The sequence below is a fragment of the Anguilla rostrata genome, unplaced genomic scaffold, assembly GCF_018555375.3.
Source record: "Anguilla rostrata isolate EN2019 unplaced genomic scaffold, ASM1855537v3 scaf1056, whole genome shotgun sequence".
Lineage (NCBI taxonomy): Eukaryota > Metazoa > Chordata > Actinopteri > Anguilliformes > Anguillidae > Anguilla > Anguilla rostrata.
The window spans coordinates 21,796-32,320 of NW_026986398.1; the positions used below are offsets into that span (position 1 = coordinate 21,796).

Sequence of the window (10,525 nt, forward strand, 5' to 3'; positions counted from 1 at the left end):
TGGACCGTACACAAGCCTACAGAAATAAACTAAATACGCTCCAGGATTAACACACACCCAGTAGTGATAGAATGTTGTGGTGAGGTTCGTCTGACGCCATGTCAGAATCTCACGGACTGCACGTTACAGTTTGGGTTCTGGGAACTTAATACAGTCCAGCTGAAAGCCACACCACTCCTGCACAAATTATTCAGGAGCCAGAGCCCTAACCCAGGGGCGTGTCCAGGGAGTGGCCTGGGGGAGTACGGGTTCCTGAGTTCCCCAGGTTGTACCCCAGGTGGGCGTTCCTCGGCGTATTTCGACGAAGTATCCGTACAAGCACAAGCATGCAAACGATCTGATAATCAATTGGAAAGTGAAAAGTGCAAAAGTACAACTCTGAGAGTGTTTCAAACTCAAATGCCATTTTAAAGACGGACGAGAAAGAAAAGGGAGTAAAAGAAGGAGTAAAACTGAAAAAAGAACAGAGTAAGTAGCCTGTTGTGGAGTGGGATGGAGAGAATATAAAGTAAAGGTGAAGAGGTGTGGGGAGGAACGGGAATCTTCTAGTATAATCGCATTAACACGCCTAATTCAGCAAAACAGAAATCTGACAATAAAATGGCGGTCTGGGTGCAATTGGCTTCTTCTTTTTTTATATTCCATTTTGGACCAAAAGTCATTTAAAAATATATTTTTTAAAGTTTTTGTTTAATTCAGTATTTTGTAAATAGTTTGTGATAATATTACCTTGTGAGATATGATCATATCTTGTGTGTATGCTTATACACACAGGGCCAAGTGACTTGAATCAGTTGAGGAAACATTGGGTAGCATTGCTTTGGAATACAGTTTATGTAATTTCGGTGAGGCAAGATAGCCTATATCGTTTGTAGTACAGTAACTTGGCGTCATTTTGATATCAATACTTTTAATGACAGGCCTAGATTTTGCCAGTTTGAATGAATGAGTTATAGACATGTATGTGTATAGTGTATGTCTTGTATGTGTGATTAGCTTGGCTTTTTTATATGTTGAAAACGTGTTTTTTATGCGATATCATTTCTTTTTGCAAAGTCTTTGTTATGAGAAAGTGAGAAATGCGAAGTAACCCTTTAAGAAACGGTTGTGGATTATGGCTATCCTTGTGTGAATTTGTACAGTCTGATGAGCGTGTACCGTTGAGCACTTTCACTTTGCTATATATGTAAAACACTGGCTGTGAGTGTGAGAAACGCAGCTGAAATATGCCCAGTGTATGTACTCACGGATTTGACAACCATCCTGCGAGCCTTGATTGACAAAATTATCAGCAAGCCCGTAGAATTAGAGCTCCCTAGGTCGCAACTTGTGTACCCTTCTGTCCTGCTCCGTTTTCTGTTATTTCGTCGAGATGCACTTTTAGTGTTTGTAAGGTTTATAAGGCTGTTTGATAGGCTTATCTGCAGGTGGGAATCCTGTTCGCTGTTTTGCTAAGCTAGAACCGGAAAACTTGATTGTGGAGAATAGGAGCAGATGCATATGTCCCAGCAGGCTTTGCATATGAGAAAATAACAACAGTGTGAGAGAAATTATGACGAAATTATGAAAATTGCATAGTTGAAACAATATGTTTTTAGCAGAATGGGCATGTAAGGTTAGATATGGTGCAAAAGCAATAATTGAGAAGTAGTATACAATTATTAGTGAGGGTAAAATGAGGTTAAAGAAACGTGTTCCTAGCTGGGCTTGAACATACGACTCCACGTTCCCAAGACTGTAACCTTGCCCACTAGGCCACAGCAGACTAACTGTTAAAACTGGGAATGTTTCAGAATAAAAAGGTATGGGTATTTTGCGTGTGTATGCGAGTTCTTGATTGGGTCGTGTAGGTGAAGATTTGGCTGGTGTCGGTGAAATGTTACATTACATTACAGGCATTTAGCAGACGCTCTTATCCAGAGTGACTTACACAACTGTAACATAGCATTTTTTTTATTTATTATTATTATTATTATTATTATTATTTTTTTTTTTTTTTTACATTGTATCCATTTATACAGCTGGATATATACTGGAGCAATTCCGGTTAAGTACTTTGCTCAAGGGTACAACGGCAGTGTCCTTATCCGGGAATCTAACCTACGACCTTTCGGTTACAAGCCCAGTTCCTTACCCACTGTGCTACGCTCCGTCCTAACATGTCCCACTAACATGTCTCCCCAAATGTCCAATGGATTGGCAGCAGGAAAAATAAGAAGAATAGGAAGGATAAGAACAATAAGAAGGAGAAAACGCAAAATCCCCTTAGTTTGGGGCTTTATTGTGTGGACATGTGAAGTTGTTTATGAATTCTGTCTGCTGAAATGGGGTGAGAATGTGCAGAATTGAATGTTTTTAAGGGCTGAGTGTCTGTGGCTGTTGTGGTTATTTCTGTGGGGAACCCTGAAAAGTGCCAAACTCTCAGTGCTGTATAGGTATGGGGCATGCCCCCGCCAAGGTGTAACTTGGCGGGATGGCATACCTGGCATCCCAATATTTGACATGAAGCTGATCTACACCAGAATGTATATAAGACATTAAGCTGATCTCAGGCCTGAGGAACAGTGTCATGCTCTTCCATGGCTTGCTACTTCTCTGGAGTATAAAACTGAGGCAACACACTTATAAAATCCATTTTTCATCGAAAGCAACAAACTCACAAATGAAGAAAAAAATGGTTGTTGACATTCAAAAATAAAGCAATGGGTCAAAAACTAAACAAAGAAAGAAATATATGACTTAATACTGTGAGACCAAAAATTAATAATTTTAAAACCACTGGAGTAGAGTTAAACCTGTCCAGTAGAGAGTGCTAGCCCCATGCACAGTGAGGTAGATGGTTCACGGAGCAAAGAACAATCCAGTGGCCACAGTTGGAGAATTACAGAACTTGGTTGCATCGGGGATCACCAAGTTTCCAAATCTACAATTAATTGCTACCTTAGATGCTCCAAAATTAGATGTTACCTCCATGCCTAAACACTATTTGGAATGGTTTCAGGAAAAATGGTTTTACTGGGAGTAATCAACAGTTTCAAGAATCTAAATTGTCTCCTTTCATCTACTGTGGTCCGGAGAGATGACATTAGAGCTCTTTGGCCAAGCATAGTTGTTAGCCTATTTCATTTGTGGCCTTTCTGTTAGCTTGAACTAGTCTGCCCTAACCCTAACCCTCTGATCTCTCATTAACAATGTGGTTTTTGTTTATCACACCATTCTCTGTGAACTCTAGAGACTGTATGAAAATCCAGGAGGGCAGCTGTTTCTGTGATGCTAGAACCACCACATCTGGCACCATCCATCTGGCACAGTCAAAGTCACTTAGATCACACATCTTGTCCATTCTAATAGGTATGGAGCTGGTCTTGTAACCTACAGGTCGCAGGTTCGATTCCCAGGTAGGACACTGCCGTTGTACCCTTGAGCTAGGTACCCAACCTGTATTGCTTCAGTATATATCCAGCTGTATGGATGCAATGTAAAATACTATGCAAAATAAAAACTTGTTTAAGTCGCCCTGGATTAGAGTGTCTGCTAAATGCCTGCAATGCAAAGTAAATGTTTTACTGGGAGTAATCAGTCAAACCCAAAAATCTAGCATTTTCAAAATGACATTGTCTCATCTACTGTTAAATGAGATGACATCATTGTGTAACCCTATTTTACTGTGTCCTTATGCTTTTCGTCCCTTCCACGAATAACCCTGACCGTAAAGTCTGCGTTGTGTCGTTTTATGTGTGGGTCTTGGTGGAAGAAAAGGAGTATAGGGAGAGTTTGTGTTGCGGTTGAAACACAGCAGTGTTGTTTATTTGGTGGCAGTTGAAGCAGTTGAAACAGCAGCATGCAGACAGTCTCACACATCCAGCCTTTCTGAATTAAAACAGTTATGGCTGAATTAGTTACATGGCCAACTACACTACACTGCAGCTACATATAGCTAGCGTAGCACACATGCTTCACATTAGTTCAGTTTGCATAAAATAAGTAGTTAAAGTCTAATGAACATATGGCAAGAAATAAAGAAAGAATATAGCTAATAAAACACTAAGTAGTAGCAAATACAATCAACATTTAATCCACAACCAAATTAGTTGTGCACTTCGTTCATTTTCAATAGCGAAATAAATAGCTACTAGTCACGCCAGTGCCATGAATAAAGATGAACACTGCATACTTTATGTCAATCATTGACCGCAAATAGTAACATATAATGAACATCAAACATATTATCTTCCATATTTCATGAACAAATTACATGGATGGGTAACCTTAATCAAGGTATAAAACTGTTTTGAGGGAGAGATTTCTGCTTCATACCTTTCAGAATTAAAACAGTTATGGCTTGATCTTGATCTCACATGGCCCAAAAGGGTACCCGACAACAGTTACTGTACCAGAATGGGGCAGCGCCCCCTGGTGGCAGCCCTATTTTAGTCCTCCACACTACAATTACATTACATTACAGGCATTTAGCAGACACTCTTATCCAGAGTGACTTACATAACTTTTACATTGCATCCATTTATACAGTCAAATATATACTGAAGCAATACTGGTTAAGTACCTTGCTCAAGGATACAATGGCAGTTTTGTACCCTAGAATCAAACCTGTGATCTTTAGGCTATAAGACTAGTTCCTTACCCATTATACTACATTGTTCATTGCACTATTCTTTGTAAACTCTAGAGACTGTATTGCATGAAGATCCCAGGAGGGCAGCTGTTTCTGTGATGGTGGAACCACTACGTCTGGCACTGACAGTCATGCCACAGTCAAAGTCACTTAGATCACACATCTTGTCCATTACAATATTTGCTCAAACAAAAAACTAAACATCTTCACTATGTCTGCATAGTTTATATATTGAGTTGTAGCCACATGATTTCTGTTTGGTGGAGTAGGCTATTTGCATTAATGAGCGGGTGTACATAATAAAGTGGCCGGTATATAATACAAAGGATATGGGTTTGGTGTTGATTTAGGGATGTGTATACAGAAACAGGCCTCATATATACTGGTAAATACAGCGGTGGATCTTTAATGTTACGGGGCTGTTCTGCTTCCACTGATCCTTGGGCCCTTGTTAAAAACAACAGCATCATGAACTCTACCCAGGTACCAGGACATTTTAGCCAGAAACCTGGTTGCCTCTGCCAGCAGACTGAAAGCCACTAGTGGATCTTCCAGCAAAACAGTGACCTCAAGCACACATGACTATTCACAAATAAATGATTAATTAACCACATAAGCCACATTTTGCAATGGGTACAGTCTCCAGACTTGAACTCCATTGGAAACCTGCAGTTTTAATTGAACAGGACAGTTCTTTAGCAAAGATCAAAAGATATTAAGGATCTGGATGGAGGAAGGGTCTAAGATCCCTCCCAATGTGTTCTCCAGTCTTATAAGACGTTATTCATAAAGACTCAGTGCCATTATCCTTGCAAGGGGAGGGTGAACAAAGTTCTGAATAAGGGGTGGAGGGGGCAATAATTGTGACACTTATTTTCTGGAAATAAATGTATAATCTGAGAAATGTGCAATTTTGACCGATTCCATTGAATTCCATTGAATCCTTAACAAAAAATATTTATCAAGTTGTACAATCAATATAGAGTTTACCACTTACATTTATGTAATACAGTTGCTGTATAGAACATGTTTAGGGCCTATTTAAATTCTTGATTGCTTCCTGTCAACACTGTGACATGTTGTATATATGTGTGTTCAGTGTGTTCTCATTTTGTGTGTTTACAGGTTGGCTAGTTTGGGATAGAACCCACATGTGGTGTAAACTGGTCTGATGTGTTCCAGTCTCCTGTGATAGGGGGCGCTGTTTCTAAAATGAGTCACTCAGGAGAGCCAGACACCAAAGGAGGAACCCTCAGCACTAACAGAAAGAGGTATGAATGCACAAATCAGATATTTAATGTGATGTGAGTTAGAGCTGCAGTAAGAGAATAAGTTAAACTGGAAGCTCTGTCTCCATGTTCTGTTCACCGGGTTCAGGTAGAAAGAGCAGGGTCACCTGTACCCAGCTGTGTGTCTATGAAGAGTGATCATTCAATCACATTCAGGTGTCAGTGAGTGTATTATGTCACTTTCCGATGTAGGTGGGTGTATTATGTCACATTGAGGTGTCGTTAGGTGTATTATGTCACATTCAGGTGTAGGTGAATGTATTATGGTGTGTTCACAGCTCGGACAGGAGTGGCTTCATATTTCATGCGAATTAATCAACAAGGAGCGAACTGCAGCCACGTTATATGCAGTTAAGGACAACACACGTATGAAAATACTTACATGGATATGTAAATACATATTTTTGGTTTGGCGGGGAATGGATCTGCTTTAGATATTAGTGCACGCACTAACTTAGTCTAACAGGGAGTACTATACATCTCCCCTACTAAACAGGAAGAATACCAGTAAACCCCCCAGTATGTAGAAGCAGATCCAAACAACAGGTGATGATGGGGTGGTGGAGGGTGAGTGCAGTTCTGAGCAGCAGCAGTGAAGCAGGCAAAAGCAGCGCAGGCAAGCAGCAGCACTGAGAGGTCTGATTGGTGGTTTAAAAAGGTGCTCCATTGGTGATGTGTGCCTGTGATTGGATGGATAAGAGAAGAGTGTTGTGTGTATGCAATTGGATGATTGTGGAAACGCGCGAGTATGAGGTTAATGGAGCCGACCGATTGGTCAGCTGCAATTTTTGAGTTTCCTGACAGAACTTGCTTTGCGCATTCTGTGCGCAATGCTCACTCGTTTCTAACACTGATGTGTGTACAAGAGAGAAACTGCGCAAATGGTTCAGTATACAATGTGTAAAACTGATTCTTCTGGATAGGACTGCTGTAAGAGGATGAGTTTAACTGGAAACCCTATCTCTATGTGCTGTGAGTTAGAGCTGCAGTAAGTGGATGAGTTTTACTGGAAGCTCTGTCTCCACGTGCTGTAGGTTAGAGCTGCAGTAAGAGGATGAGTTTAACTGCAAGCTCTATCTCCATGTGCTGTAGATTAGAGCTGCAGTAAGAGGATGAGTTTACATTGAAGCTCTGTCTCCATGTGCTGTGAGTTAGAACTGCAGTAAGAGGATGAGTTTAACTGGAAGCTCTGTCTCCATGTTCTGTGAGTTAGAGCTGCAGTAAGTGGATGAGTTTTACTGGATGCTCTGTCTCCATGTGCTGTGAGTTAGAGCTGCAGTAAGAGGATGAGTTTAACTGGAAGCTCTGTCTCCATGTGCTGTAGGTTAGAGCTGCAGTAAGAGGATGAGTTTCACTGGAAGCTCTGTCTCCATGTGCTGTAGGTTAGAGCTGCAGTAAGAGAATGAGTTTAACTGGAAGCTCTGTCTCCATCTGCTGTGAATTAGAGCTGCAGTAAGAGGATGAGTTTAACTGGAAGCTCTGTCTCCATGAGTTGATCAGGTCAGGAGGAAAGAACGGGTCCTGTACCCAGTGTGTGCTATGAGAGTGATCGTCAAGGATACCAAATTCTTCAAAGGGGGAAATCCCTGTTCAGGTATTAAGGTTCAACTGCAAGTTAATACTCAATGGTGTAGTTCACTGGGAATGTCTTCATGTGCGTAGGTTAGGCTGCAGTAAGGATGAGTTTAACTGGAAGCTCTGTCTCCATGTCTGATTAGAGGTGCAGAAAGGATGAGTTACTGAGCTCTGTCTCCAGTGCTCTGGTTTAGAGCTGCAGTAAGAGGATTAGTTTACTGAAGCTCTGTTCCATGTGCTGTAGGTATAACTGCATAAGAATAGTTTCTGAACTCTGTTCATCTGCTGTAGTTAAGCTGCAGTAAGAGGGAGTTTAATTGAGCCTGTCTCATGTGCTGTGAGTTAGAACTGCAGTAAGAATGAGTTTAACTGGAAGCTCTGTCTCCATTGCTGTGGTTAGAGCTGCAGTAAGAGGATGAGTTTAACTGGAAGCTCTGTCTCCATGTGCTGTGAGTTAGAGCTGCAGTAAGAGGATGAGTTTAACTGGAAGCTCTGTCTCCATGTGCTGTGAGTTAGAGCTGCAGTAAGAGGATGAGTTTACATTGAAGCTCTGTCTCCATGTGCTGTGAGTTAGAGCTGCAGTAAGAGGATGAGTTTAACTGGAAGCTCTGTCTCCATGTGCTGTGAGTTAGAGCTGCAGTAAGAGGATGAGTTTAACTGGAAGCTCTGTCTCCATGTGCTGTGAGTTAGAGCTGCAGTAAGAGGATGAGTTTAACTGGAAGCTCTGTCTCCATGTGCTGTAGGTTAGAGCTGCAGTAAGAGGATGAGTTTAACTGGAAGCTCTGTCTCCATGTGCTGTAGGTTAGAGCTGCAGTAAGAGGATGAGTTTAACTGGAAGCTCTGTCTCCATGTGCTGTGAGTTAGAGCTGCAGTAAGAGGATGAGTTTAACTGGAAGCTCTGTCTCCATGATTTGATCACAGGGTCCAGGAGGAAAGAGCAGGGTCACCTGTACCCAGCTGTCTGTCTATGAAGAGTGATCGTTCAATGGATTATCCAATTAACTTCAAAGGGGAATTCACAGCTGATTCAAGGTAATTACACAGGTTCATACTGACACTACTGTTTAATTCTACTTCAATCTGGCTGGTATCGTTCACGTGTAGGTGGGGGTATTATGTCACTTTCAGATGTGCAGTGAGTTAGAGCTGCAGTAAGAGGATGAGTTTAACTGGAAGCTCTGTCTCCATGTGCTGTGAGTTAGAGCTGCAGTAAGAGAGACTGGAATGTTCCAGTCTGGAAGCTCTGTCTCCATGTGCTGTGAGTTAGAACTGCAGTAAGAGAATGAGTTTAACTGGAAGCTCTGTCTCCATGTGCTGTGAGTTAGACCTGCAGTAAGAGGATGAGTTTAACTGGAAGCTCTGTCTCCATGTTCTGTGAGTTAGAGCTGCAGTAAGAGGATGAGTTTAACTGGAAGCTCTGTCTCCATGTGCTGTGAGTTAGAGCTGCAGTAAGAGGATGAGTTTAACTGGAAGCTCTGTCTCCATGTGCTGTAGTTAGAGCTGCAGTAAGAGGATGAGTTTCACTGGAAGCTCTTCTCCATGTGCTGTAGGTTAGACTGCAGTAAGAGGATGAGTTTAACTGGAAGTTCTGTCTCCATTGCTGTGAATTAGAGCTGCAGTAAGAGGATGAGTTTTACTGGAAGCTCTGTCTCCATGGTGTGATCACAGGTCAGGAGGAAAGGCAGGTCGACCTGTACCCAGCTGTGGTTGAGCTGCATGAAGAGTGATCGTTCAATGGATTATCCATTATAACTTCAAAGGGAATTAACGAAGCTGTTCAGGTAATACCAGTTCATACTGACACTACTGTTTAATTCTACTTCAATCTGGCTGGTATCGTTCACGGGTAGGTGGGGGTATTATGTCAATTTCAGATGTGCAGTGAGTTAGAGCTGCAGTAAGAGGATGAGTTTAACTGGAAGCTCTGTCTCCATGTACTGTGAGTTAGAGCTGCAGCAAGAGGATGAGTTTAACTGGAAACTCTGTCTCCATGTGCTGTAGATTAGAGCTGCAGTAAGAGAATGAGTTTAACTGGAAGCTCTGTCTCCATGTGCTGTGAGTTAGAGCTGCAGTAAGAGGATGAGTTTACATTGAAGCTCTGTCTTCATGTGCTGTGAGTTAGAACTTCAGTAAGAGGATGAGTTTAACTGGAAGCTCTGTCTCCATATTATGTGAGTTAGAGCTGCAGTAAGTGGATGAGTTTTAGTGGAAGCTCTGTCTCCATTTGCTGTAGGTTAGAGCTGCAGTAATAGGATGAGTTTAACTGGAAGCTCTGTCTCCATCTGCTGTGAGTCGGAGCTGCAGTAAGAGGATGAGTTTACATTGAAGCTCTGTCTTCATGTGCTGTGAGTTAGAACTGCAGTAAGAGGATGAGTTTAACTGGAAGCTCTGTCTCCATGTTCTGTGAGTTAGAGCTGCAGTAAGTGGATGAGTTTTACTGGAAGCTCTGTCTCCATGTGCTGTGAGTTAGAGCTGCAGTAAGAGGATGAGTTTACATTGAAGCTCTGTCTCCATGTTCTGTGAGTTAGAGCTGCAGCAAGAGGATGAGTTTAACTGGAAGCTCTGTCTCCATGTGCTGGGAGGTAGAGCTGCAGTAAGAGAATGAGTTTAACTGGAAGCTCTGTCTCCATGTGCTGTGAGTTAGAGCTGCAGTAAGTGGATGAGTTTAACCAGAAGCTCTGTCTCCATGTGCTGTGAGTTAGAGCTACAGTTAGAGGATGAGTTTAACTGGAAGCTCTGTCTCCATGCGCTGTGAGTCAGAGCTTCAGTAAGAGGATGAGTTTAACTGGAAGCCCTGTCTCTATGTGCTGTTAGAGCTTCAGTAAGAGGATGAGTTTAACTGGAAGCCCTGTCTCTATGTGCTGTGAGAGCTGCAGTAAGAGGATGAGTTTAACTGGAAGCTCTGTCTTCATGTGCTGTGAGTTTGAGCTGCGTAGGAAAAAGGTTTTAATGGAAGCTCGTCTCCAGATTTTATACAGGGGCCAGCGGCATGGAGTACACTTTTGAGGAGAAGGGTTCAAAAACTTAA

The 10,525-nt window shown here is 42.0% G+C and overlaps 1 long non-coding RNA gene across 1 annotated transcript; it reads left to right on the forward strand.

Moving 5' to 3' along the window:
* The first annotated feature begins 321 nt into the window (after positions 1-321).
* Positions 322-8,693, forward strand: LOC135247048 (uncharacterized). Its single transcript, XR_010328074.1, has 3 exons — positions 322-468; positions 5,759-5,904; positions 8,419-8,693. It is a non-coding gene; the product is annotated as an uncharacterized LOC135247048 (long non-coding RNA).
* The last annotated feature ends 1,832 nt before the right edge of the window (positions 8,694-10,525 follow it).